Here is a 25,599-nt window from a genome sequence, read left to right on the forward strand (position 1 = left end):
TGTGTGTGTGTGTGTGTGGAAGAGGGGCTAGAAAGCCAGCACACAAGAATCACATTCTTGTCCTGCTGCAGAATGCACTGCCCCAGGCGCCTTTCCTCTGGCGCCGGCTTGCTCAGCAGAAAGCTGCGGGACAGCTGGCTGAGAGCTGAGTCACAGCCTTCACAACCCTCCGCCACTGCCTCCAAGTTCAAAGGAGAGAAGAATTACAAGAAACAAGCCGTCCCCACCCCATCGTCTCTGTCATTCTTTACTTCTCTGCATCCTTTTCTCTCCGGAGCCTCCATCGACAGCGCCAGCCTCCTCCTGACCACCATCATTTCCCCCATCTTCATCCCTGAATAAGGACAACAGTGTAAGGGGGACTACTAGTAGACACCTGCTGGGGGCGACCTCAGCACCAAGGGCCCTCCTAGCTGCCCTGCAGCCCTCCCAGGGGCCTGACCAGGAGGATACGGCCGGCCCTCCTTGGAGACAAGGGAGCTGAGTCTCAGAAGCACAGAGTAACGTGTCCGAGACCACACAAGGAGAGCATGGAGGAGCCAGAAGTGGTCCTGCTTCTGCTTCCCCTGTTCCCTCGAGACACCGTCGGGCCTCTGGGACGCAAAAGAAAAGAGAGCAATTCCAGTTACTCCTAGCCTCGCACACACAGGGAGTCTGCAGCCTGTTGCCCACACACACGACCCGACGTCCCTACCTGCCCACTCACACCCACCCCCATGACTCCTTCTTTCCCTGTCTTCTGCCACATCTTTGTTCAGCCCCTACCACGTGGCACAGGTGTCCCCTGAGACACCTGACTTCACACTAAGGATGGCATTTTCCAGAGACTCCGCTGCAAGGGTCTGGGTGGGCGGTGGCCGTTTTATGGGTCCAGGATTCCTTCTGAGGTGGGGGGATGCACATTCCCGCACTGGGAATGGGTCGAATGCCATCAAACTGTTCACTTTGGAATGAGTCGTTTTACAGGATGTGAATTCTACCTCAATAAATTGAAGAGGTTTCCGGGGCGCCTGGGTGGCTCAGTTGGTTAAACGTGTAACTCTTGATTTGGCCTCAGGGCATGATCTCAGGGTCGTGAGATGGAGCCCCAGGCCAGGCTCCATGTTCAGCAAGGAATCTGCTGGAGAGTCTCTCTCCCTCCCTCTGCTCCTCTTCACCATGATCTCTCTCTCTCTCTCTCCAAAATAAATCCTTAAAAAAATTAAAAAGGTCTGGGAAATGCCCAATGAAGAAAGTCTATAGTTGATTATGCTTAATACTGCTGCAGCCTAGGGGCACCTGGGTGGCTCAGTGGGTTAAGCCACTGCCTTTGGCTCAGGTTATGATCCCAGGGTCCTAGGATCGAGTCCCGCATGGGGCTCTTTGCTCAGCAGGGAGCCTGCTTCCCTCTCTCTCTCTCTCTGCCTGCCTCTCTACTTGTGATCTCTCACTCTGTCAAATAAATAAATAAAATCTTTAAAAAAAAAATACTGCTGCAGCCTAAAAGTGTATCATGCCTCCTTCCTTGCTGGAAGCAACCCTTCATCAGATGTTTTGGGCAGCAGGAAACAAGTCCCTGAGACCCCTAGGGTGTCAGCTGGTCATTCAGTGAGCCACGCTGGGACAGAGTTTCTTTGCTTGCACCGTCCTCCCTCCCATCTCAGCGTCCCCGTGCTTGCACATCCTGTTCGTACTAAAGGTGAGGCAATACAGTATACCCAGAGACTTGTAGGTAAGGCTCACAGAAAGGTGACTCAGTGAAATGGATTCTCAGTGCACCTGCCTCTCTGAGGCTATGACTTCTTGTGGCACTTCTAGAAAACCAGTGACAGAACGGCCCGCCCACATCCTGAAGGAGAACCCTCCCCAGTGAGCACGATGAGGCAGCCTCCTAATTGCTGGGTGGCCTCTGAAATTTGTGACCCTCTGAGACATGTCACCTGGCAGGTTCTCCGAGAGGCTCTGCGTGTCCCACAAGCTGCAAGAGGCCATGGCAAGACCAGCCCAGCCACAGATGAGAAGGAGCAACTGCGAACCTTCTTTTCTTTTTTTTTTTTCTTTTTTTCCTTCAATGAACCAGCTCCTAGTTTTGTTGATCTGTTTGACTGGGTTTTTTTTTTTTTTTTTAGTCTCTATTTCATTTATTTTTGCTCTAATCCTTATTAGTTCCTTTCTTCTACTGGATTTGGGCTTTGTTCTTCTCTTTCTAAGTCCTTTAGGTGTTAAGTCAAGTGGTTTATTTAAGATTTTTCTTCGTTCTTGCAGGAAGCCTATATTTCTACAGTCTTCTCTCTTAGAACAGCTTATACTGCATCCCAAAGACTTTGGACCATGGTGTTTTGATCTCCATTTGTCTCTATGTATTTTCTTATTTCCTCTTTCATTTCTTGACTCAGCTGTGAACCTTCTTAACAAGGAGAGAAAGAAACCAGGAGCAAAAGCTGCTGAACGTTTCGAGCAGAGGTGCCCAGACAAATCCTTGAACACACACATCATAGCAGCACACGATAACCAGAAGTAGAGACGTCCCCAGTGGCCATCCACAGACAGATGAGTGGATAAACAAACAGTGGCCATCCATACCGTGGAATATTACTCAGCCACGAAAACTAATGAAGCATTGATCACTGCTATGACATGGGTGACCCCCCAAAAATGACACCCTGTGAAAGAAGCCTGACACAAAAGACCCCATACTGCATGATTCCTACTAGAGAACTATCTAGAATAGGTAAATTCATGAGACAGAAAGCACATTGGTGGTTGCCAGGGATGGGGGAGAGGGGTGTAGGGGAACAAGGCATGACTGCTTAATGGGTATGGGATTCCCCTGAAGGTGATGAAAATGTTCTGGAACTAGTTAGAGGGGATGGGTGTACAACATTGCAAATGTGCTAAATGCGTCAAAATGGTTAATTGAAAAATTATATATATATTTTTAAAGATTTATTTTTTTAAGATTTTCTTTATTTATTTGAGAGAGAGAGAAAGAGAGCACGACCAGGGGGAGTGGGAGAGGGAGAGAGAACGGGAAAAGCAGACTCTCCGCGAAGCAGGGAGCTTGACATGGGGCTTGATCCCAGGACTCCAGGATCATGACCTGAGCCGAAGGCAGATAGATGCTTAACCCACTGAGCCACCCAGCACTCCTATTTATTTATTTTAGAGAGAGAAAGAGAGAGCATGGGAGCAGAGGGAGGAGCAGAGGGAGGGAGAGAATCCTCAAGCAGACTTCCCAGAGTGGGGAGCTCAACATGGGGCTCCCTCCCAGGACCCTGAGATCATGACCTGAGCCAAAATTGAGAGTCGGCTGCTTAACCAACAGAGCCACCCAGTCGCCCCATATATATATTTGTGTGTGTGTGTGTTAAAATATGCATATTATAATAATGACTATCTTAACCATTCACATTGCTGTGCAAACATCACCACCATCCTTCTCCAGAACCCCCATCATTTGGCGGGAGGCGGGATGCGGGGGGCAGGGGTTGCGAGTGGAAGGCACAGCTGCAGCCTTCAGGGACCGTAAGGTGCTGGTGGGAGGAAATGCTGTCCTGGGTCTCAGACGCCGGCTTCGCAAACAAATCTCAACTTCAAGCGCCTGAGAAAAGTGGCTTGCTGTGGTTTCCTCCCTAAGCGCTGGAAAGCGGACAGCTCATTCCTGCTAATGGAAAGGCCAGTATCCGCTTCCTGGATTTTGTGAATGGGGGTAAAACCCCGGGAGAGAAAGCTCCCACACAGCCTTGCTAATTGCACCCCATCCATTCGTTTTCTGAGTGTAACTTCAGGTTAATTATTTATGACGGGGCTCCAAATGAAGTGTTAGCAAGAGACTGACTTCCTCTCCTAATTGCCAGGTTTCTGAGAAGGAGCTCCAGCCTGGAGGGATTTTGTGATGAAGATGAGAGGAAATCTAAGAAAGTGAGGCGTGCATTGGCCGGGCCCAACAGAACAGCCAGTGCAGCGCGGAGAATGAAAAGGGAAAAATAAATTCTTAATAACCAGAATATGGAAAGGGAGAGAAGACAGAGGAAAGAAGGTCTCCCTTGAGAGTCCTGCCGATGCCCGGCCCTCCCCTGAATCTTCCACACCAGAAGTCAAGGGCAGCTGCCCACTTTAGAGTCCTCCACTAGACGCCGATGGTGGCTTGTTGGGTCTGAAGATGAAACAGCATGAGCTGCCTTCTGGGAGGGAAGCCTAGAACCAGAGAAGGGTTCTAGGGTAGCGGGGGCTTGGCCATGAGATCCAGTAGAACTTTGGCTCCCTGGAAGATGGCACCTACACCATGTTCTATTTTTCAATCCCTTTTTCTCCTAGAAGCACATCTTTCCCAATGTTCTTGCAGTTGATTCTTCCTTGGGCAACAAATACCCAGCCCTTGGATCCTTCGCACCCCACAAGGTCAAGAAGGAAGAAAAAACACATAGAAAGGAAAAAGGAGGGGTTCCCGGGTGGCTCAGTGGGTTAAAGCCTCTGCCTTCAGCTCAGGTCATGATCTCAGGGTCCTGGGATCGAGCCCCACATCGGGCTCTCTGCTCAGCAGGGAGCCTGCTTCCTCCTCTCTCTCTGCCTGCCTCTCTGCCTACTTGTGATCTCTCTGTCAAATAAGTAAATAAAATCTTAAAAACACACACACACACACACACACACACACACAATGAAGAGTTTGTTGATGAGGACAGTCTGTAGCTCAGTTATGGGAGGGTTTGCTCATTTCCAACCCCCCATCACCCTCCTGGTGGCTCTGAGCTCTTGTGAATTCTGGGGCATTTTACTTCCACTCACACTCCGTGCACCTCAGCCAGAGTTATTCATTAAGGTGTAGAGTTTAATAACAGACACTTTTAATCATAGATGTTGCATTCGCCTGTCCGGGAGGACTGAAAACAAAATTTCTCCTCGGAAACCCAAGACAAGGAGTAATGATGGGGCTCAGGCAGCCAAGCCCCCGGATGTTGGAGAGATGGACAGATGATGAAGCAGGGAGGGGCTGTGTGGGGTGACTGAAACTCTCTCAGGGTTATTCACCGAAGAACCTGCCCGGCAAGGCGCCTGGTGTGGCGACTGCTGTGGTACACAGCTTTTCCTCTGCTGGGAACATACCGCCCCCATTTCCTTCCCTGGTCAACTCAACACCCTCAAAGTGCAGTTCTGACCTCCCCTCCCCCAGGGAGCCTTCTCTGAACCCCCACCTCTAAAGAAATGGATTTCTGCCCCAGGGAAAGGAGGTCGTTGTCCAACAATGGGACTGTCCAGCCCATGGTGCCATTGAGCACCCATCCAGGAACCATTCGAGCAGAGACAAGAGAAGATACACGTCTGAACTATGTTTCTCCCAAAGCCCCTTCCAGCTTTTGTGTGAACTTTCAAGCTAACAGAATTGAAGGTCATTACCAGATCACAATGGCTGCTCTTTGGCCAACATTCCATTCTGGGAATTGTGCAGGGAAATGGTGCTGAAGGTTATCAAAACTAATCATGGACAAACGGCTGTGACCAAGGATCAGAGAGCCCCCCACCCAACCTCAAGATACGGTCTCCACGTGAAGATGGGGGAAACCGGCCCCCTCATGCCTTGCTGCTGGGAATGTAAAATGGTGTAGCCATCATGGAAGAGTCTGATAGTTCCTCGAAATTACCCTATGATCCAGCAATTCCATGCCTAGGTATATGGTCTGCCCAAAAGAACTGAAAACAGGGGGAGCACCTGGGTGGCTCAGTCGGTTAAGCAACTGCCTTTGGCTCGGGTCATGGTCCTGGAGTCCCAGAATCAAATCCCGCGTTGGGCTCCCGGCTCACCTGGAAGTCTACTTCTCCCTCTGACCCTCTCCCCTCTCATGCTCTCTCTCTCTCTCTCTTTCTCAAATAGATAAATAGAATCTTTAAAAAAAAAAAAGAATTGAAAACAGGTATTGAAACAAATACTTGGATATACATATTCATAATAGCATTATTCATAACTGCAAAATGATGGAAACTGCCCAAATGCCTATCAATGGATAAACAAATTATGATATCTGTAAAATATATGTATATTAACTTGTTATACATTATCATATACACGATTATATGTAACATATGTGTTATTATATATGTTGATATGTCATAATATTTGCAACATACTGTATAATATTTCTATTATATGTGTTACTATATAGTAACATATAATGGAACATTTCTCAGCCATAAAAAGGAATGACGCACTGATGTGTGTTACGTGGATAAGCCTTGAAAATATGACGCTGAGTGAAAGAAGCCAGACACAAAAGATCACATGCTGTATGATTATCCATTTATATGAAACAGCTAGAATAGGCAAGTCCCCAGAGACAGGCATGGCTTGCTGGTTGACAGATTCTGGAGGGATGGGGAGTGGCCACTAGAGTGGACAGGTTTTCCTTTTGGGGGAATGAAATTGTTTGGGAACTAGAACTTTGAATCTCAAAACTTTAAGTTTTGAGGCATCAAAAAAAAAAAAAAACAAGCAATAACAAGTGTTGATGAGGATAAAGGGAAAAGGGAGCCCTCGTGCTTTGTTGCTGGGACCACACAAATTGGTGCAAACCACTATGAAGTTTCCGCAACATATTAAAACTATGATCTAGCAATCCCACTTCTGGGTATTTATTCAAAGACAACAAAGGCACTAATTTTTAAAAAAAGATTTTGTATTTATTTATTTGAGAGAGAGGAAGGAGGGGGAGGTACAGAGGGAACAGGACAGGCAGATTCCATGCTGAGTGTGACTTGGGGCTCCATCTCATGACCCTGAGATCACGACCTAGGTCAAAATCAAGAATCAGACGCCGAGCTGACTGAGCCACCCAAAAACACTAATTTGAAAAGATATCAACAACCCCTGTTCATTGAATGAATGGCTAAACAAAATTGTACATATACATATAAATAATACACACACAATGGAGTGTTAATTATTCAGCCATAAAAAAGAATGAAATCTTGCCATTTGCCACAAAATGTGTGGACTTTGAGGGCATTGTGCTAAGTGAAGTATAAGTCGACAAAGACAAAAACGGTTATGATCTCACTTACATGTGGAATCCAGAAACAAATAAACAAAGCAAAACAAATGAGCTCATAGATTCAGAGAAAAGACTGGTTGTTGCCAGAGGTGGAGTTGGGGTCAGGGGCAAACAGATGAAGGGGGTTAAAAGATACAGATGTTCAGCTCTAAAATAAATAAGTCATGGGAATGGAATGTAGAGCATGGTAAATATAGTTAACAGCATTGCATATTTAAAAATTAACAAGAGGGGTGCCTGGGTGGCTCAGTGGGTTAAGCCTCTGCCTTCGGCTCAGGTCATGATCTCAGGGTCCTGGGATGGAGCCCGGCATCAGGCTCTCTGCTCAGCAGGGAGCCTGCTTCCCCCTCTCTCTCTTCCTGCCTCTCTGCCTGCTTGTGATCTCTCTCTCCGTCAAATAAATAAATAAAATGTTTTAAATAAATAAATAAATAAAAATTAACAAAAGAGTACATCTTAAAAGTTCTCATCACAAGAAAAAGATTTTGTAACTACTTATGGTGACAGATATTAAGTACACTTGAGACGATCACGTCACAGTGTATACGGATATTGAATTGTTTTGTTGTATCCTTGAAATTGATATAATTTTAGGGGGGTTGGGTTGCTTTTTTTGAAAGAGAGAGTGCACATGCGTGAGTGGGTGGTTGGGTGGGGTGGGGCAGAGGGAGAGAGAGAATTTTAAGCAGGTTCCACACACAGCGCAGGACCTGATGGGGGAGGGGCTCAATCTCACGATCCTGAGACCATGATTTGAGCCAAAATCAAGAGTTGGACACTTAACCAATGTAGCCAGCCAGGCTCCCCAAAACTGATATAAGGTTATAGGTCAATTATACCTCAATAAAATAATAATAAAAGCAGGATAACAAATTCATACAGACAGAAAGTAGGATGGGGGTTGCCAGGGACTGGGGAGTCATTGTTTAATGGGGACAGAGATTCAGTTTGGGAAGATGAAAAAGTTCTGGTACCTCTGCCTTTGGCTCAGGTCATGATCCCAGGGTCCTGGGATCAAGCCCCGCATCTGACTCTCTGCTCAGCAGGGAGCCTGCTTCCTCCTCTCTCTCTCTGCCTGGCTCTCTGCCTACTTGTGATCTCTGTCTGTCAAATCAAAATAAATAAATAAATAAATAAATAAATAAATAAAAAGAAAAAGTTCTGGCAGTGAATGGTGGGGAACGTATTCAATCCCACTTAACTATACACTTAAAAAATGGCTAAAATTATAAATTTTATGTTATGTGGATTTTAACACAGTAAAAGGGCAGGGTTTAAAAAAATATATATGTATTTTTATGTATATGTACATATACATATACATAATACAATACGATTCTAACCACATCAGAAGAAAAAAGTCATATATAAAGTATTACTGACAAAACACCAAAATACTCACATTAGTTGTCCTTTGCTAAGAGGTCCGTGGATGACTTTAATTTTCCTGGGCCTGTTTTTCTGTATTTTCCGTATATCCTATTATATGGACTTGTATTGTAATATCCAGGGGAAAAAATCATTCCATTTTTAAATGTAGTTTAATTGAATTAAGGAAAAATTGAAGTTTCCACTCTAGTTTTTCTCCACAGTTATTTTATTTTTTTTAGATATTTTTTAAAAAATTATTTATTTGACCGAGAGAGAGAGCACGAGCAGAGAGAACAGCAGAGGGAGAGGGAGAAGCAGGCCCCCTGATGAGCAGGGAGCACAATGCAGGGCTCGATCCCAGGACCCCAGGATCATGATTCAAGCCAAAGGCAGCTGCCTAACCGACTGAGCCACCCAGGCGCCCACTTTTCTCCGTAGTTTGAGCAGAAACACAGTAACAAATAAAACACACCCAGCACTCAAATATCGCAGCCTACCACTGCATTCTTTTCAGAGACAAAAAATTTTTGTGCAAAACAATTTTAAAATCCAACATTTAAGAAACAAATTATTGAAAATAAAGTCCATGTGCGTTCGTAGTGTCTTGATTTGTCATGATTATGTTTTGGCTTTAGCTCATTCCTATTCTCTTTTATTCTCATGAAATGAGAAGATACAGACACGATGCAGCTAAAATTTTGCCTTTGCTAATAACTTAGTTTATGAATGTTATAAATATAACCGGTTCTTTAAGGGAGAAAGCACATTCTTGGCAAAAACCAAATGCCTCTTAAGACGGGCTTTAATTAAAACAAAATACTCTCTAAATAGAATACCTCACCAGAACTCATGAAAATTTTAGAAGTCAAACTTGACAAAGTGGGTTTAAAAACATGAGAATATTTAGAGCCAAACATTCTTCTTTGTACGTGTCCCAAAATATGTCTAAGAGTGCATGAAAAGTCAAGACGGCAGAACAAAGACTCTGTGTCTGAAATTTTAATATGCACATTAAAAAGACCAAGAAATACGACTGTAATCTGAGCGAGATTAGACAAAACCAGGAAGGTGATAAAATAACAGAAGGAAGTGCCTTTCAACATAAGAATTTTAGGCTTTATACAAGAGACCTTAGCTTTAAAAAATGACAGTGGCAAGGAGCCACATTCAAAGCACAGCTTCATGGTTCAAAGACAAAAGACATTTTAAAAAGTTATTTCCATTTTCCCCACTTTGAAAAGGCCTTTTCATTGCAGTTTACTTCAAAATTTTACTACATGTTCCAAAGTAATCTTGGCTACATACTGAGTAAGTAACGAAGAAGAAAGTCTTCCTGATCTAAAGTCCCTAAAACAGCTACTACTAGAGGTGGCCCCAAATGGAGTCTCGTTTTCCAGGATCAGTTAAAACGACCTCTGACGAGTAACACCCTCTAAAATGTATTTGCCAGGGCGCCTGGGTGGCTCAGTGGGTTAAAGCCTCTGCCTTCGGCTCGGGTCATGACCCCAGGGTCCTGGAATCGAGCTCGCTTCGGGCTCTCTGCTCAGTGGGGAGCCTGCTTCCCTTCCTCTCTCTGACTGCCTCTCTGCCTACTTGTGATCTCTGTCTGTCAAATAAATAAATAAAATCTTTAAAAAAAAAAAGAAAGAAAAAGAAAATTCAAAAATAAGTTGGGGAGGGCGCCCGTGTGGCTCAGTTGGTTGGGCAACTGCCTTTGGCTTGGGTCATGGTCCTGGGGTCCTGGGATAGAGCCACATGTCGGGCTCCTTACTCAGCGGGGAGGCCTGCTTCTCCCTCTCCCTCTGCCTGCTGTTCTGCCTGCTTGTGCTCTCTCTCTCTGTCAAATAAATAAATAAAATTTTAAAAATAATAATAAGATGGTGGTTTCTGGTGGGCTCAGTCAGAAGAGCATGCAACTCTTGATCTCAGGGTCATAAGTTCGAGCTCCACATTGGGGGTAGAGAGCCTAAAGAGAAAGAAAGGTAGGAAGGAGGGAAGGAAGGAAGGAAGGAGGGAAGGAAGGAAGGAAATGCATCTGCCAAAAGGCAAGCACCCCACTGCTGACACTTAAAGGGGGAAGGGTGAATTTTGAGGAAATGTTGGGTGGCCAACGTTTATCCATAAGGACCCTGAATTCCTGGGTCTGTTTACCCAGGCCTCACTCACCCAGCATCCCCAGGCCAAGGCCTTGTTCTGGGTTGTGGAACAGCTAAGAACAGCCATGTGCTTGAAAAGCACGCAGGACTAAATGACATTTAATTCTCCTGTAGGTGATTAAGTTCCTAACTCAAGAATCTGTCACTTTTTACCTTTATATCTGGAATCCTCAGGGCCTGAAAGGGTTTTAAGGTAAACTTTTCGTGGCTGGCTAGACTCAGTACTTGCATGTTTCCCAAGTCGAGAACCTACTTTCTGTTTCCAAAAATATCAAACTCTTGTAAGCATTATCACATTCTTTATCTTTTTTTTTTTTCCCCCTCCAGGCAGTGTTGGAGCAGACTGGAATAAAGTGAGGTAAAATACCTCCTTCTTAGTGAGTCGTGTTTCCCTTAATTATGGGTCTTTCAGTGTTGTGATTAATCTCTGCAGACTTTCATTATAGATGACGAGGAGTCATTACTTGGGTAAGGACTGGGTGAGGCAATTGGGCTGTGGTTATGTTTAGAAAGATTGGTGTGGGGGAAGGAAGGCTTGGAGGGTCGAGATGGGAGGCAGAAAGACATGCTTGGAATCTGATGCAGGTAAAACATAAGGGCCCCAGCTAAGGCAGTACAAATGGAGACAGACAGGGAGAAGCAGCCAGATTCAGATAGACTAAGCAGGTCAAACTGGCAAGACAGTGTCGTTAGCATTGTTCTAGTTACTACGGCTGCGTAACAAACAGCCCAAGCCTACAGGTATAAAACCACCATTTTATTAATTAATTAATTTCTTTTAAGTGATTTTTTTTAAAGATTTTATTTATTTATTTGTTTGACAGAGAGAGACACAGTGAGAGAGGGAACACAAGCAGGGGGAGTGGGAGAGGGAGAAGCAGGCTTCCTGCCGAGCAGGGAGTTGGATGTAGGGCTCGATCCCATGACTCTGGGACCATGACCCGAGCTGAAGGCAGGTGCCTAATGACTGAACCACCCAGGTGCCCCTAAAACCACCATTTTATTACATTGATGGATTCTGTGGGTAAGGCATGACCATTGAGCCTTTGCAGGATGATTTGACCCTTGACTTGACCCAAACCTATGAGGTCTGACACTTTAGCTGGGAAGACCCAAAGGCTGGGAGGGGTGTGGGAACCGGATGCCAGGGGCTAGAATCATGGGGAGGCACCTTCACTCACACGTTTGGCAACTGATGCCGCTTTCCAGGTGGGACCTCAACTGGGGTGGTCAGCCACAACACCCATGTGTGGCCTCCCCATGGTCTGGGCTTCCCTACAGCATGTCAGCCTCCTGCATGGTTCTGGGATGACGGCGCAAGGCTCCAAGCCCCAGTGTTTGGCCGACAAAGCAGGAGGTACATAGCCTTTTATGACCCAGACTTGCAAGTCATGGAGTATCATTTATGTCACATTAGTTACAAATGGTCAAGTTTGCTCACATCCAAGTCCAAGGGGATGGGTTTACAGTTCATCTCCTGATGGGGTGACGAGGTTCTAGAAAAGCATGTAGGACAGGAGATACCATTGTGACCATCTTCGCCAAATACAATCTGCCACAAACATCAGCCACTTTCCTCTGTGCCAAATGCCTCATCGGGCTAAGTGCCCCCTGCCTCCCTCATTTCCTCCTCACAGTGACTGTGGGACAGGTGTCATCTTCTCACTTGACAGAGGAGGACACTAGGGCTTAGTGAGGTTGAGTTTCTTGCCCAGGTGCATCAGGTGGTCTGACTCTGAAGCCCATTTTCTCTGTCTGTAAGTGATTTCTGGGGGTGGGCTTTGGGCAAGGACAAGTGGAGGGTTTCACATTGGAGGGTTAGGGGGGAATGGGGGAGGAGCAGACTTTGGTGGTGGCGGCAGGCGTGAGGTAAGGGCTAGAGCTGGAACCCTGGGAAACTGCCAGGACAGAGTCACGTGTCTGGAGCAGCTGGGCCCCAAGAGCCAGAATAGGAGCTGGCGGCAGGGGAGAGTGTGTGCAGGACGAGGGGGAGGAGAGGCTGAGCTGGGAGGTGCAGACCTTCCGTGCAGAGCCACGAGTCTGACCAAAACATGTCATCTGAAAGCCTCATGCTAAGCGAAAGAAGCCAGACACAAAAGGCCACATAGTGTAGGATTCCGCTTATCTTTGAAATGTGCAGAGTTGGCAAACCCATAGAGATAAAAAGCAGGGTCTGTGGGGAGAGGGTGAGGAGAGAATGGGTGCAGGGGTTCCTTTTCGGGTGATAAAAATGTTCTGGAACTAGACACACTGATGGTTGCCGAGCACTGCGAATGTGCCAGAGGACACGGATGGTAAATTTTATATCGTGTGTATTTTACTACTGAGAAAACCCCTATCGTCCTATATCCATAAAAGGGGAAATTGACAAATTGGACCTAATTAAAATTTAAAACGTCTGCTCTGCAGAAGACCCTGATAACAGAATGAAAAGACAAATCGCCGACGGAGAAGTCCTTCGCCAGTCCCGGAGCCAACAGAGGACTCCTATCTAGAACATGAAGAGCTGGGAAAACGCAACAGTGAACCCAAGCCGGCCACCTCCTTCCAGTGGGAGAGTGCGGAGGAGACATGCCTGTCCATGGCTCTTTTGCAAGAAGTCTGCGTGATTACCCGATGTCTTTGTGTGTCCCAGAGTAGAGCCTAGAAAAGCAGGCAACCATCCCTGTCTTCAAGGAACAGGTTTCCATGATGGGAAGGCAGTTGGCATTATTCACGGGAACCCAAACACTGGAAGAAACCCACGTGTCCATCATGAAAGAACGGATAGACCAAGAGGTGGCCCATCCCCGTAATGGAATATTATTCATCCTTAAAAGCTAAAGGCAATTCTGGCCTCCGCCACAACATGGATGAACCTTGAGGACATGCTGCCGGGTGAAATGAGCCAGTCACAAAGACAAATACATGGGCCACTCCACCTCTAGGAGGCCCCGGAGTGGCAGAGACAGGAAGGAGGGGTGGGTGCATGGGGCTGGGGCCGGGGGAAGGGAAGTGCGTGTCTGATGGGGACAGAGTCACCGTTTTGCTTACAGGTTGGAAAGCTCTGGAGACAGATAGTGGTGATAGTTGCGTGGCGTATCATGTGACGTATCTCTCTGTCAAATAAATAAGTAAGACCTTTTTTTTAAGATTTTATTTATTTATTTGACAGACCACAAGTAGGCAGAGAGGCAGGCAGAGAGAGAGAGGAGGAAGCAGGCTCCCTGCTGAGCAGAGAGCCCGATGCGGGGCTCGATCCCAGGACCCTGGGATCATGACCCGAGCCGAAGGCAGCAGCTTTAACCCACTGAGCCACCCAGGCGCCCCAATAAATAAAATCTTTAAAAAAAATAAAAATAAAACAAAACCAACAAAGGCTGTGGGAAAAGGAATCTTGGAAGCAAGATGACCATATAATGGGAACAGCCAGGGCTCCCTGTTCATACTTCTCTTGTTCTCCATTGATAAGAGGATTTTTAACTCCTTTTTGGAGATGAAATGGTGTTACTACCGGGGGAAGGGAGCTGTGCAGAGAAAATATTTTTAAGTCATGTTTTTATCAAGTTATTTTAAGTTTTTAAGTTTATATCCTTCTGTTACCCAGAATAAAGGAAGATGAGTATCCTAGATGTTCAAGAGCTAGGCCTTACAATGCTGAAACATTTTCCCCTATTTTTCTATTAAAAATGTGTATAGGGGCACTGGGTGGCTCAGTCAGTGAAGCGTCTGCCTTCGGCTCAGGTCATGATCCCGGGATCCCGGGATTGAGCCCCACGTTGAGCTCCCTGCTCAGAGGGGAGCCTGCTGCTCCCCCTGCTTATACTCACTCTCTCTCTCTCTGATAGATAGATAGATAGATAGATAGATAAATGAAATGTGTAATAACTGGGGCACCTGGGTGGCTCAGTTGGTTAAGCCTCGGCCTCTTGATTTTGGCTCAGGTCTGATCTCAGGATCGTGAGATCAAACCCCAAGTCAGGCTCCACACTTAGCACAGAGCCTGCTTAAGACCCTTTCTCCCTCTCCCTCTGCCCCTCCCCCCTGCCCTCTTTCTCTCTCTCAAATAAATAAATAAATCTTCAAAAAAAAAAGTGCATAAACTGAGAAATAATACCATTGACCTACCTTGACAAATATGCTATACTTAAAGTAACTAATCTTTTTTTAACTTTTTTTCTTTTTCTAATTTTTTTTTTAAGATTTTATTTATTTATTTGACAGACAGAGATCACAAGTAGGCAGAGAGGCAGGGAGAGAGAGAGGAAGGGAAGCAGGCTCCCTGCTGAGCAGAGAGACCGATTCAGGGCTCGATCCCAGGACCCTGGGATCATGACCTGGGCCGAAGGCAGAGGCTTTAACCCACTGAGCCACCCAGGCGCCCCTCTAATTTGTTTTTAATTAAAGAAGGTGACTAGGAGCAAAGAGGGAGGGAAGGAGTGAGTGTTGTGGGCTGGGCTGGGGTGTGGGAGAGGAGTTCTCAAAGAAGGAGCCCAGGGCAAAGGCTCTTGGGCCACTGTGTGCCCACTTCTAGAAGGACGTGGAAGCCAGTGGAATGGCAGTCATCGAGCCAGGGACAGGAGAGGAGGTCAGCAAAGAACACAGTACAGTTGACATAGCACCTGGGAGGCACTGTTGGGACTTGGACTTTTAATCAGGTCCCAAGGAGAGGCAGGAATTTTTGTGCAAATCGTCAGATCCATTTCACAAAGTCACAAAGCAGCAGAGCAAAGGTCTCAAAGCTCTGTTCCCAGGGCTGGTTGTAGTTTGATACCTGGAGTTGTTTTTTTATCCAAAGCTTAATTTACACCAGGGTAGGAGGCTCTGAAGGCAAAATATGGGGGAGAGGCTAAGGAAACTTCGTACATAAAAACTTAAGAGGCCAATGGTCCACATTACTAATGTCTAACTCAAAAGCAGGAGCTCAGTTAAAATTGACAGCTGCCTTGGCTTCAAGATTCTGAAAAACCACATGCTTCAGGATGATAAATGCCAAACATAAATGAAATGTAGAATACAATGGGAACTTTCCTGCCCTTCGAGTGAATGCTTTCTTTGTGGTTCTCTTTTTTATTTTTATTTTTTTTAAGATTTTACTTATTTATTTGACAGACAGAGATCACAAGTAGGCAGAGAGGCAGGCAGAGAGAGAGGGGGAAGCAGGCTTCCCGCCGAGCAGAGAGCCCGATGCGGTGCTCGATCCCAGGACCCCGGGAACATGACCCGAGCCAAAGGCAGAGGCTTAACCTACTGAGCCACCCAGGCACCCCTTTCTTTGTGGTTCTAAAGTCCTGTGTGTATAACTGGACGATTGTGCAGATGTTTGAAAGCCCGAAGCAGGTCTCTACCAGGTGATGGGTAAAGATGTCCACCATTTATCGTGAAATGAAGCCAAAGCAAGTTTTAGGGGCACTTGGGGAGCTCAGTTGGTTAAGCATCTGCCTTTGGCTCAGGTCATGATTCCAGGGTCCTGGGATTGAGCCCTGCATCGGGCTCCCTGCTCAGCGGGGAGCCTGCTTCTCCCTCTCCCACTGCCTGCTGCTCCCTCTGCTTGTGCTCTCTTTCTGTCTCTTTCTCTCTTAAATAAATAAACAAAATATTTTTTTAAAAAGAAACAAAAGCAAGTTTTAAACAGTTCACATGCCATCCCCTTTGGCTAAAATAAAAAGTATCGATACAAGTATGTCTATAGTGTATGCATAAGAAAAAAACCCTCCGATGATCAGTTAATACAATCAGATCTGTACTAGGATGAGGGAGAACTTTCACGCTCTGTATTATATATTTCCGAGATGCTGGGATTTTAAAATAATGAGCATGTATTACCTCTGTCATCAGAAAAAGCATTAAAGATAATTTTAGTGGAATATCTAGAACACATAACTATCTCTCCAAATTCAACAGTAAAAGAGCAATCTAGGGGCACCTGGATGGCTCAGTCAGCTAAGCCTCTGCGTTCTGCTCAGGTCATGATCTCAGGGTCCCGGGATTGAGTCCCACATGGGGTTGGGGGGGTGGAGGGGAGTCCTGCTCAGCGGGAAGACTGCTTCTCCCTCTGCCCTTCACTCCGCTTGCACTCTCTCTTTCTCTCACTCTCTTGCTCTCTCTCTCAAATAATAAATAAAAATCTTAAAAAAAAAAAAAGAAAAGAAAAAGACAACACAAGGGACCCTTGCAGTGAGGGAACAATTCTATGTCTTAATTGTAATGGTGTGTACATGAATCTACATGTGTGATAAAGCTACATTGACCTACACACATACGTGCACGCACACACACACACGAATGAGTAAAACTGGTGAAATCTAGATCAGCCCTAGATTATGTCAATGTCGATTCTAATTATTTCAAGAATAATTCCAATTATTCTAATAATAATATACATACATGTAATATACATGTTATATATCATAGGTACACATAGTAATGTATATTATATCTAATAATATATAAGGTACCAACAGTAATGCAAGATGCTTCCCTTGGTCCCAGCTGGATGAAGGGCATAGGGGACCTCCCTATACATTTTGTTATAACTTCCTGTTATAATCTATAATTATTTTTTTCAGTTCAAAAAAATCACATGGGAGCAGCTATAAAGTCTGTCTTGATTAACAAAACTTACTTTCAACAAAAAAAATTTTTTTAAAGATTTTATTTATCTATTTGACAGAGAGAGAGAGATATCATAAATAGGCAGAGAGGCAGGCAAAGGGAGAAGCAGGCTCCCTGCTGAGCAGAGAGCCCGACGTGGAGCTCGATCCCAGGACCCTGGGATCATGACCCGACCCAAAGGCTGATGTTTCACTGATGGAGCCGCCCAGGCACTCCTAATGGATTATTTTAAACATATCTTTCAACTTGGTATATCAAAAAAAGTTCCATCATCCAATCTGATAGATTTTTACTGGCTAACTCAGGATATCTGTTTCACAAAGTTTTATCTACAAATCACTTTAGAGCACACAAAGATGCAGATTCTAACCTGCCTTTCTAAATTGGGCTATCTTGGCCATCTGCATGGCTATTACGTATTTCCAGGGACTCTTATGACCAGTCTAGCTCGAGAACCACTGGTACACACAGTTTATGCAACAGAAATCAGAGAAAGATTAAAAAAAAAATATTCTGCATGGCTAAGAATAAAATACTAGGGAGTTGACTGAGTAACAATGACCTTATTCTCTGGTGTTAAAAAAGAGCACGTTTTCCAAATGTCAGATTTAAAAATGAATCCTAGGAGAATAAAAATCCCTGAAGGATATTAATTGATTAACTCCAGATCTAGGAACTTCAGTGAAATTCATGTGCATTCATTGAATGTCATGTCTGACGATCGTTCTGCCCCATAAATAAGACAACGTTGTAAGACTGTGGATTCTGGCTGGTGTCTACCATCACAGCATGGTCCCAAGAGCCACTTGGGTCCATCAAGCTGGCCGGAAAGAGCCCACATGTCCATCAACTAAATGGGTAAACAAATTACCATATGTCTACTAATATGTCCGAGGAATATTATTCAGTAATAAAAAAAAGAATGGAGTATTGATACATATTACAATGTAGATGGACCTTGAAAACATGACAAATGAAAGATGCCAATCACAAAAGGTCACATGGCCTATGATTCTGTGTATACAAAATATCCAGAATAAGCAACCCCATGGGGAGTAAGGAATGGAAGGCAACTGCTTAATGGGTCCAAGTTTCCTTTTGGGGTGATGAAAATGTTTTGGAAATAGAGGTCGTGTTTGCACAACACTGTGGATGTTCTAAATTACACCTGAATTGTTCACTTTAAAATAGTTAATTTGGGGTGCCTGGGTGGCTCAGTGGGTTAAGCCTCTGCCTTCGGCTCAGGTCATGATCTCAGGGTCCTGGGATCGAGTCCCGCATGGGGGTCTCTGCTCATCAGGGAGCCTGCTTCCCCCCTCTCTCTCTGCCCACCTCTGTGCCTACTTATGATCTCTCTCTCCATCAAATACATAAATAAATAAAATAGTTAATTTGTGTTGTGTAAATTTCACCTCGATAAGAAATTTTTACTAACAACATATGGAAATATAATTTGGTAAGCAAATTAACCTGAGTATCGTGATCAGTTGAAAAGATGCTTTGTGAGCAGGAGGAAAAAAAATTTTGTTTAAGGAAGGCATATGCTTGTGTCTTGATCCTCTTCCACTGACATTAAACACATGCCTTTAGCCCTAAACAATTCCACCAGACACCCAGGCTCAGTTTAAATTAATGTCTTCCAACTTCTAGTTTTATTTGACACGCAAAATGGAAACAGTAACAAATTGATCGAACTAATAGGTTATTAAAAGTTGAGTCCTGTTTGCTAAGGTAGCTGGTCAAATCAGGAAAGTGGAGGGACCCAAACTCTTGCAAGCGGGAAGCCTGGATATTTAATAATTTGGCCAAAGGGGACGCCTGGGTGGCTTGGTGGGTCAAGCATCTGACTTTGGCTCAGGTCATGATCTTGGGGTCCTGAAATGAAGAAGCCCCAGGCTGGGCTCCCAGCTCAGCAGGGAGTCTGCTCCCCCTTTCCCTCTCCCCCCACCCCTCCACCCACTTGTGTGCTCTCACGTTCTCTCTCAAATGAATAAATAAAAGATCTTAAAAAAAAAAGAGAGAGAACACAAGTGCCATGTGAAGTAGTTTTCAGGTCTCCCAGCACACCTCCCAAGTTACTGTTCCAACAAATTCAGTAGATCTTCCTTAAACCCATTTGGAGTTGTCCCTGACCTTCAACACCACTGTTGGCCATGATTCAGAAGGGATGGGGCTGGGCCACCCGCCCAGGCTGCCTAATGGGAGAACTCACACACTCAGGCCTGTAGGCACTCAGATGTTCTTAGTCGACCAGCTGCATAAGCTTTTTATTTTCACCTTTTAAATCTTTCTAGACAGAACGTACATATTGCACATACTTCCTCCCGTGGAATTTTCTCTTTCACCACCAATGCTGGTGACCATACCAATAACCAGATCTGAACTTTAGTCATAACAATCCTTTTGGTGCCCCCATTGTACATATACAATATTTAGGATACATCTGCACTTAAAATTAGCAACTACAAAGCCAAAAATCAGTTGTTGTGGTTGTTGTTGTTGTTGTTGTTGTTGTTATAGTAAGCTCCACACCCAGCCTGGGGCTTGAACCCAAGACCCGGAGACCAAGAGTCACATACATGCTCCAACGATTGAACCAGCCAGGTGCCCCCGTTTTTAATTTTAATTTTAACCATATTCTTAGCTAGAAAGTTAAAAAAAAAAGTAATCTTAACATGATTAGACCTAGCTATTCTTTTAAACTATTATTACGTAGTATTTAAATGAATTTAAGCCCTCAAGGAGACAATGACTCTACTCCCAATTCCATCCGCCATTTGTTGGGCGTCTACCTTGTGCAAACACAGGACAAGGCACTTGGCATGCTTTATGCACAAGAGTCTCCCTAACACCCCTCACAGTGTAGACATTAACACCTTTTATAAAGAAGGTGGGACTCCTGGGGGCTCAGTTGCTGGAGCATCCAACTCTTGGTTTGTTGGCTCAGGTCACGATCTCGGGGTCATGAGATCTGAGCTCCATGTCGGGCTCCACACTCAGCCCAGAGTCTGCTTGGGATTCTCTCCCTCTCCCTCTGCTCTTCTCCCCACTCGAACACGCTCTCTCCCTCTTTCTGTCCCTAAAATAAATAAATAAAATCTTTAAAAAAAAAAAAAGAAGAAGAAGAAGAAGAGGAAGAAGAAGAAGGTAACGGAGGGTCAGAGGTTACATGCCTCGCCGAGGTCACACGGCAAGGTGGTGGAAGTGGGATTCGAACCCGGTCTGAATGTCTGACCCCCAACTCTTACTACTGAGCTAGGGAGCTCACTGGCAGCTAATGGTGGTGGTTGTGGGGCGGGGGAGGGGTTGTAAAAAACACAAAACATACAATTTATCATTTTTAACGAGTTTTGAGTTTCCAGTTCAGGGACTTTAAGCACATTCATGCAGGTGGGCAACCATCACCACCCCCCATCTCCAGAACTTTCTTATCATCTTTATTTATTTATTAATTTGACAGACAGAGATCACAAGTAGGCAGGGAGGCAGGCAGAGAGAGAGAGAGAGAGGAGGAAGCAGGCTCCCCGAGGAGCAAAGAGCCCGATGCGGGGCTCGATCCCAGGAGCCTGAGATCATGACCTGAGCCAAAGGCAGAGGCTTAACCCACTGAGCCACCCAGGCGCCCCAGAACTTTCTCATCTTCTTGAACTGCAACTCTGTCCCTATTAAACACTCACCCCCATCCCTTCCCCCAACGCCTGGAGCCCACCTTCTACTTAGTCTCTAGGACTTTGACTACTCTAGGTCTCTTACCAAAATAGAATCATACAATATCGGTCCTTTTGTGTCTGGCTTATTTCACTTAGCATTTTTTTTTCCCCAAAGCTGTTTTAAGTTAAAAAGCAACCTCAAGGGGCACCTGGGTGGCTCAGTGGGTTAAGGCCTCTGCCTTCGGCTCCGGTCGTGATCCCAAGGTCCTGGGATTGAGCCCCACATCGGGTTCTCTGCTCAGCAGGGAGCCTGCTTCCCTTCCTCTCTCTCTGCCTGCCTCTCTGCCTACTTGTGATCTCTGTCTGTCAAATAAGTAAATAAAATCTTTAAAGAAAAAAAAAAAAGCAACCGCAAACACTTCTCAAATGGAAATATTCTGTGTACCTACAAGTTTGGAAGGCAAAGCCTGCTTCTGGGCCTGTGGCTGCCAGGGTTGAGGGGGGCTGAGACTCGTATGCCCCCCACCACACACACACAAAGCTGTAGAGAAAGCTTCAGGACCTACTGATTTCCAAACATGCAGAAACCAATTAAATGCACTGAAATAAACCAGGGATGCCCAGGGCTGACCCGAAGGAAGTTAGCACTCTTTCTTTCTTCCTTTCTTTCTTTCTTTCTTTCTTTCTTTCTTTCTTTCTTTCTTTCTTTCTTTTTCTTGCTTGCTTCTGTCCTTCCTTCCTTTCGTTCTTTCCTTCCGCTTAGGCTAAACAGGATTTATTTTCATTTGTACAAGAACCCTCTCACAACAGGTTTATTCAATTCTCCTGAAAATGGTAGCGTTCTTTTAAACTATTCTTTTTTCTTTTTTTAAAGATTATTTATTTATTTATTTGACAGAGATCACAAGTAGGCAGAGAGGCAGGCAGAGAGAGAGGAAGGGAAGCAGGCTCCCTGCTGATCAGAGAGCCCGATTCAGGGCTCGATCCCAGGACCCTGGGATCATGACCTGAGCCAAAAGCAGAGGCTTTAACCTACTGAGCCACCCAGGTGCCCCTAAACTATTCTTTTAGGAATAGCAGTTTCATAAATGGAATATTGGATTCAACCTAAAAATGTGGGCCCTACCTCATTAACTTTATTATTCCACATACGACCATGAGAAAAGATTAGTATATTCTTCACATTTCCAAGCAAAAGCCAGTGCAATATGCTTGTTCTTACCAAACCCCTAAAAGCAGCCATTGGAGAGTAAACCAGCAGAGAGTGACCTCACCCCAGTGAAGCTGTAAGTTTCAACAAACGCACCAACAATTCTACATGGCCAACTTCTGCATTCCACTTTTACAGAATTTATTTCACAACCTATTGAACCAAACGGCATTTTGTTTTTTGGGTTTTTCTTTTTTTAAGATTTTATTTATTGGGATGCCTGGGTGGCTCAGTGGGTTAAGCCTCTGCCTTCAGCTCAGGTCATGATCTTGGGGTCCTGGGATTGAGCCCCATGTCAGGCTCTCTGCTTGGCAGAGAGCCTGCTTCCCCCTCTCTCTGCCTGCCTCTCTGCCTACTTGTGATCTCTCTGTCAAATAAATGAATAAAAATCTTTTAAGAGGGATGCAAATAGTTTTATTTTTGACAGAGAGATCACAAGTAGGCAGAGAGGCAGGCAGAGAGGTTGTGGGAGACAGAAGGACTGCCTCTTCTGTATGCCCGCCCCCACCCCACCGGAGAACCATCAGTGGTCTGCTTGAACTTGGGACATTTTCCAAGGTCACGTTCTCTGGGCCTGCAGATGTCAGCCCCCGCATCTCCCTGTGCTTGTGGACTGGTTTGGTGATCCCCTGGGTGTCAGGATTCCTCCCAATAGCTTTATGGAATGGATCGATGAGGATATCCTCAAAGAATTTGTACGTGAACTCTTCGTCAACCCAGTAAGAACTCAAGACTGTCTGAGCCCCATTGTGACATCCAGCTTGCTCCTCTGCAACAGACTGAAGGCTTCAGGCATTTGAGCTGGTTAACACTAGAATGGACAGGCTTGCCGCAGCTCTCACCCTTAGGCATTGGGCGGCCACCACGTCTCACAAGGATCTTATGTAGGATATAAACTTGCTTGCCCTTGTACCTCAGTCTGCATGCTTTATCAGGCCGGGTTGTGTGCGGGGTGGGAGGGGAGGTGCTGTGAAGGGCAGAGAGCTGGTGATCCTCCCAGCGTTGTACCCCAAGAAGAAAGTACATTACACCAACTGGATCTTCCTCTGTAGCTCCTGGACCTACTGGGAACCACCCATTTTGGCTTAACTTTGCGCCAATGGCTGCCCCCAGATTCAAAGGAAAGACCTTTTATTTCCAGCAGAACGACTACTTTGACTTAAATTTTTGGTGATGTGTTTTTGGGCCAGGTATATAGTGTTTATCACTGACGAAGGTAAGCTTCCTGGTTTTAAACAAAAGAAATTTTGGTTCCGGTAAGGACTTCACTATCTGCAGACTTCTAGAGCAACCCTCGGCTTTTCTTCTTTCTTCCTCTCATCCCGGAGAGGTTATTTGAACAGAAGAAATGCCTGCATTTCGCCAGATTCAAGCTATTTAACGAGAGGCTATTTTTGCTAATCTTTTGGATTAGTTTTTCTAACTGCCGGAGGAATGGCGCCTTAAAAAGGAAATGTTTCTGCCCTAGAACTTATACTCACTCCGTTTAAAATAGTCATGATCAGTTAAAAAAAATAATGCCATGCAAGTACCCAAAAGATTTACCACAAAACTGGTCCAGCCGGCTAAAAATAACCTCTAAACAAATAACAAAACCTGGGCGAGACCCCACGGAAGAAACCAGAGCCAACGGATCCCGCAGAAGTGAGGACCTCTGGGCTGAAGGACAGACCAGCTCTTGGCTGAGTTTGATCTGGTTCAAGAATCAAAAGCAGAGGCAGGATACCAAAAGCTAAGGCAACGAAAGCAAAAATAGACTACATCACGCTAAAAATGTTCTGTACAGCAAAAAAACGACCAGCAAAATGAAAAGGCCACCTATGGAATATGGGGGAAAAACTATTTGCATCCCTCTGATAAGAAGCGGTTCAAGTCCAAAAGCTACAAAGAACTCACACAACTCCATGGGCAAACAAACAAATCCAGGTTAGACCTAGGCAGAAGAAACCAGAGAGACATTTTTCCAAAGAAGACAGACCAGCAGGTGGTCAACAGGTACGTGAAAAGGTGCTCAACATTGCTCATCAAAAGGGAAATGCAAACCATCCAACCATTGATCTCAAGGTCATGAGTTCAAGCCCCATGTGGGGTGTAACAATGACTTAAATAAAATAAAGTTAAAAAAAAAAAAAAAGGAAATGCAAAGCAAAACCACAATGAGATCTCACCTCACATTTATTAGAATGGCTGTCATCCAAAAGACAAGAGATAACAACAAGAAACCTTAGCAAGGAAGCGGGTAAAAGGGAACCTTCCTGCTCCATTTGTGGGAATGTAAATTGGTGCAGCCACTAAGAAAAACAGTATGGAAATTCCTCAAAAGACTAAAATAGAACCACCATATGATCCAGCACTCCCACTGCTGGGTCTACATCCAAAGGAAATGAAAACAGGATATTGAAGATACATCTACACTCCTGTGCTCATTGCAGCATTATCCACAATTGCCGAGATGTGAAAGCAACCTAAATGTCCATCAGCGGTCAATAAAGAAGATGAGAAGTACATACACAGAAAGAAGAAAGGAGAAAGGAGAAAGAAGGAAATCCTGCCATTTGTGACAACAAGGTTGGTGCTTGAAGGCGTTATGCAGAGTGAAATAAGTCAGACAGAGAAAGACAAAAGACAAATACTACGTGACATCACTTATATGTGGAATCTTAAAAAAAAGTCAAACTCATAGAAATGGAAAAGCAGAAAAAGTGGTCGGGGCTGGGAATAGTGAGATGTTAGTAAAAGGGTACAAACTTTCAGCTCTAAGATAAATAAGGTCTGGGATTCTAATGTATACATAGTGACTATAGTTGAGAGCACTGTATTGTATAACTGAAATCTGCTAAGAAAGTAGAACTTAAATGTTCTCACCAAATACACACACACATACACACATACGCATATGGTGATGGATGTCCTAATGAACTAGGTGGGAGGAAATCCTTTATCATCATGTATACTTTATTTTTTTAAGATTTTATTCATTTGATAGAGAGACAGAAAGCATGAGCAGTGGGGAGAGGGAGAAGCAGACTTCCAACTGAGCAGGGAGCCCAACTCGGGGCTTGACCTTTGGCTCACGACCTGAGCCAAAGGAAGATGCCTAACCAACTGGTCCAGCCCGGTGCCCCTATACCTTAAATATCTTACAACTTTATTTGTCAGTTATACCTCACAAAGCTGCAGGCATGGAAACTGTGAAATTTATTCCTATGGTTGCAAAAATGCAACAGAGCTTTTCAAAGCCTTGTGCAGAAAAGTACTGAAATATATAAATGTTAACATCAAGAAATCTCCCTTGAGCAGAGTTTTTTGGCTGGAGGGAGGGGTTAGGAAATGGGGTGCTAGTAGGTGGGACAATTCTTAGTGTGCTGGACTGATGTAGGCATTGTAGGGTATTTAGCTTCTCTGGCTTTCACCCTCTCAATGTCAATGGCACTTCCCAAGTCACAGAATCAACCAACCAACACCTACATTTCCAAATACCCCCTAAGGGTCAGTCCAGCTACCCCCTACCCTGTGCTAAGAACCACTGAGTGTGGCATGTCTGTCCGTAACTTGGGCTTCCCTAGCTCCCATCCCGTTACTCTATTTCTCCCCTT

The 25,599-nt window shown here is 44.9% G+C and overlaps 1 pseudogene; it reads right to left on the minus strand.

Moving 5' to 3' along the window:
* Positions 1-240: 240 nt before the first annotated feature.
* Positions 241-23,082, minus strand: LOC116876262 (annotated as a pseudogene).
* Positions 23,083-25,599: the final 2,517 nt, after the last annotated feature.

The sequence above is a fragment of the Lontra canadensis genome, unplaced genomic scaffold, assembly GCF_010015895.1.
Source record: "Lontra canadensis isolate GAN:19392208 unplaced genomic scaffold, GSC_riverotter_1.0 scaffold45, whole genome shotgun sequence".
Lineage (NCBI taxonomy): Eukaryota > Metazoa > Chordata > Mammalia > Carnivora > Mustelidae > Lontra > Lontra canadensis.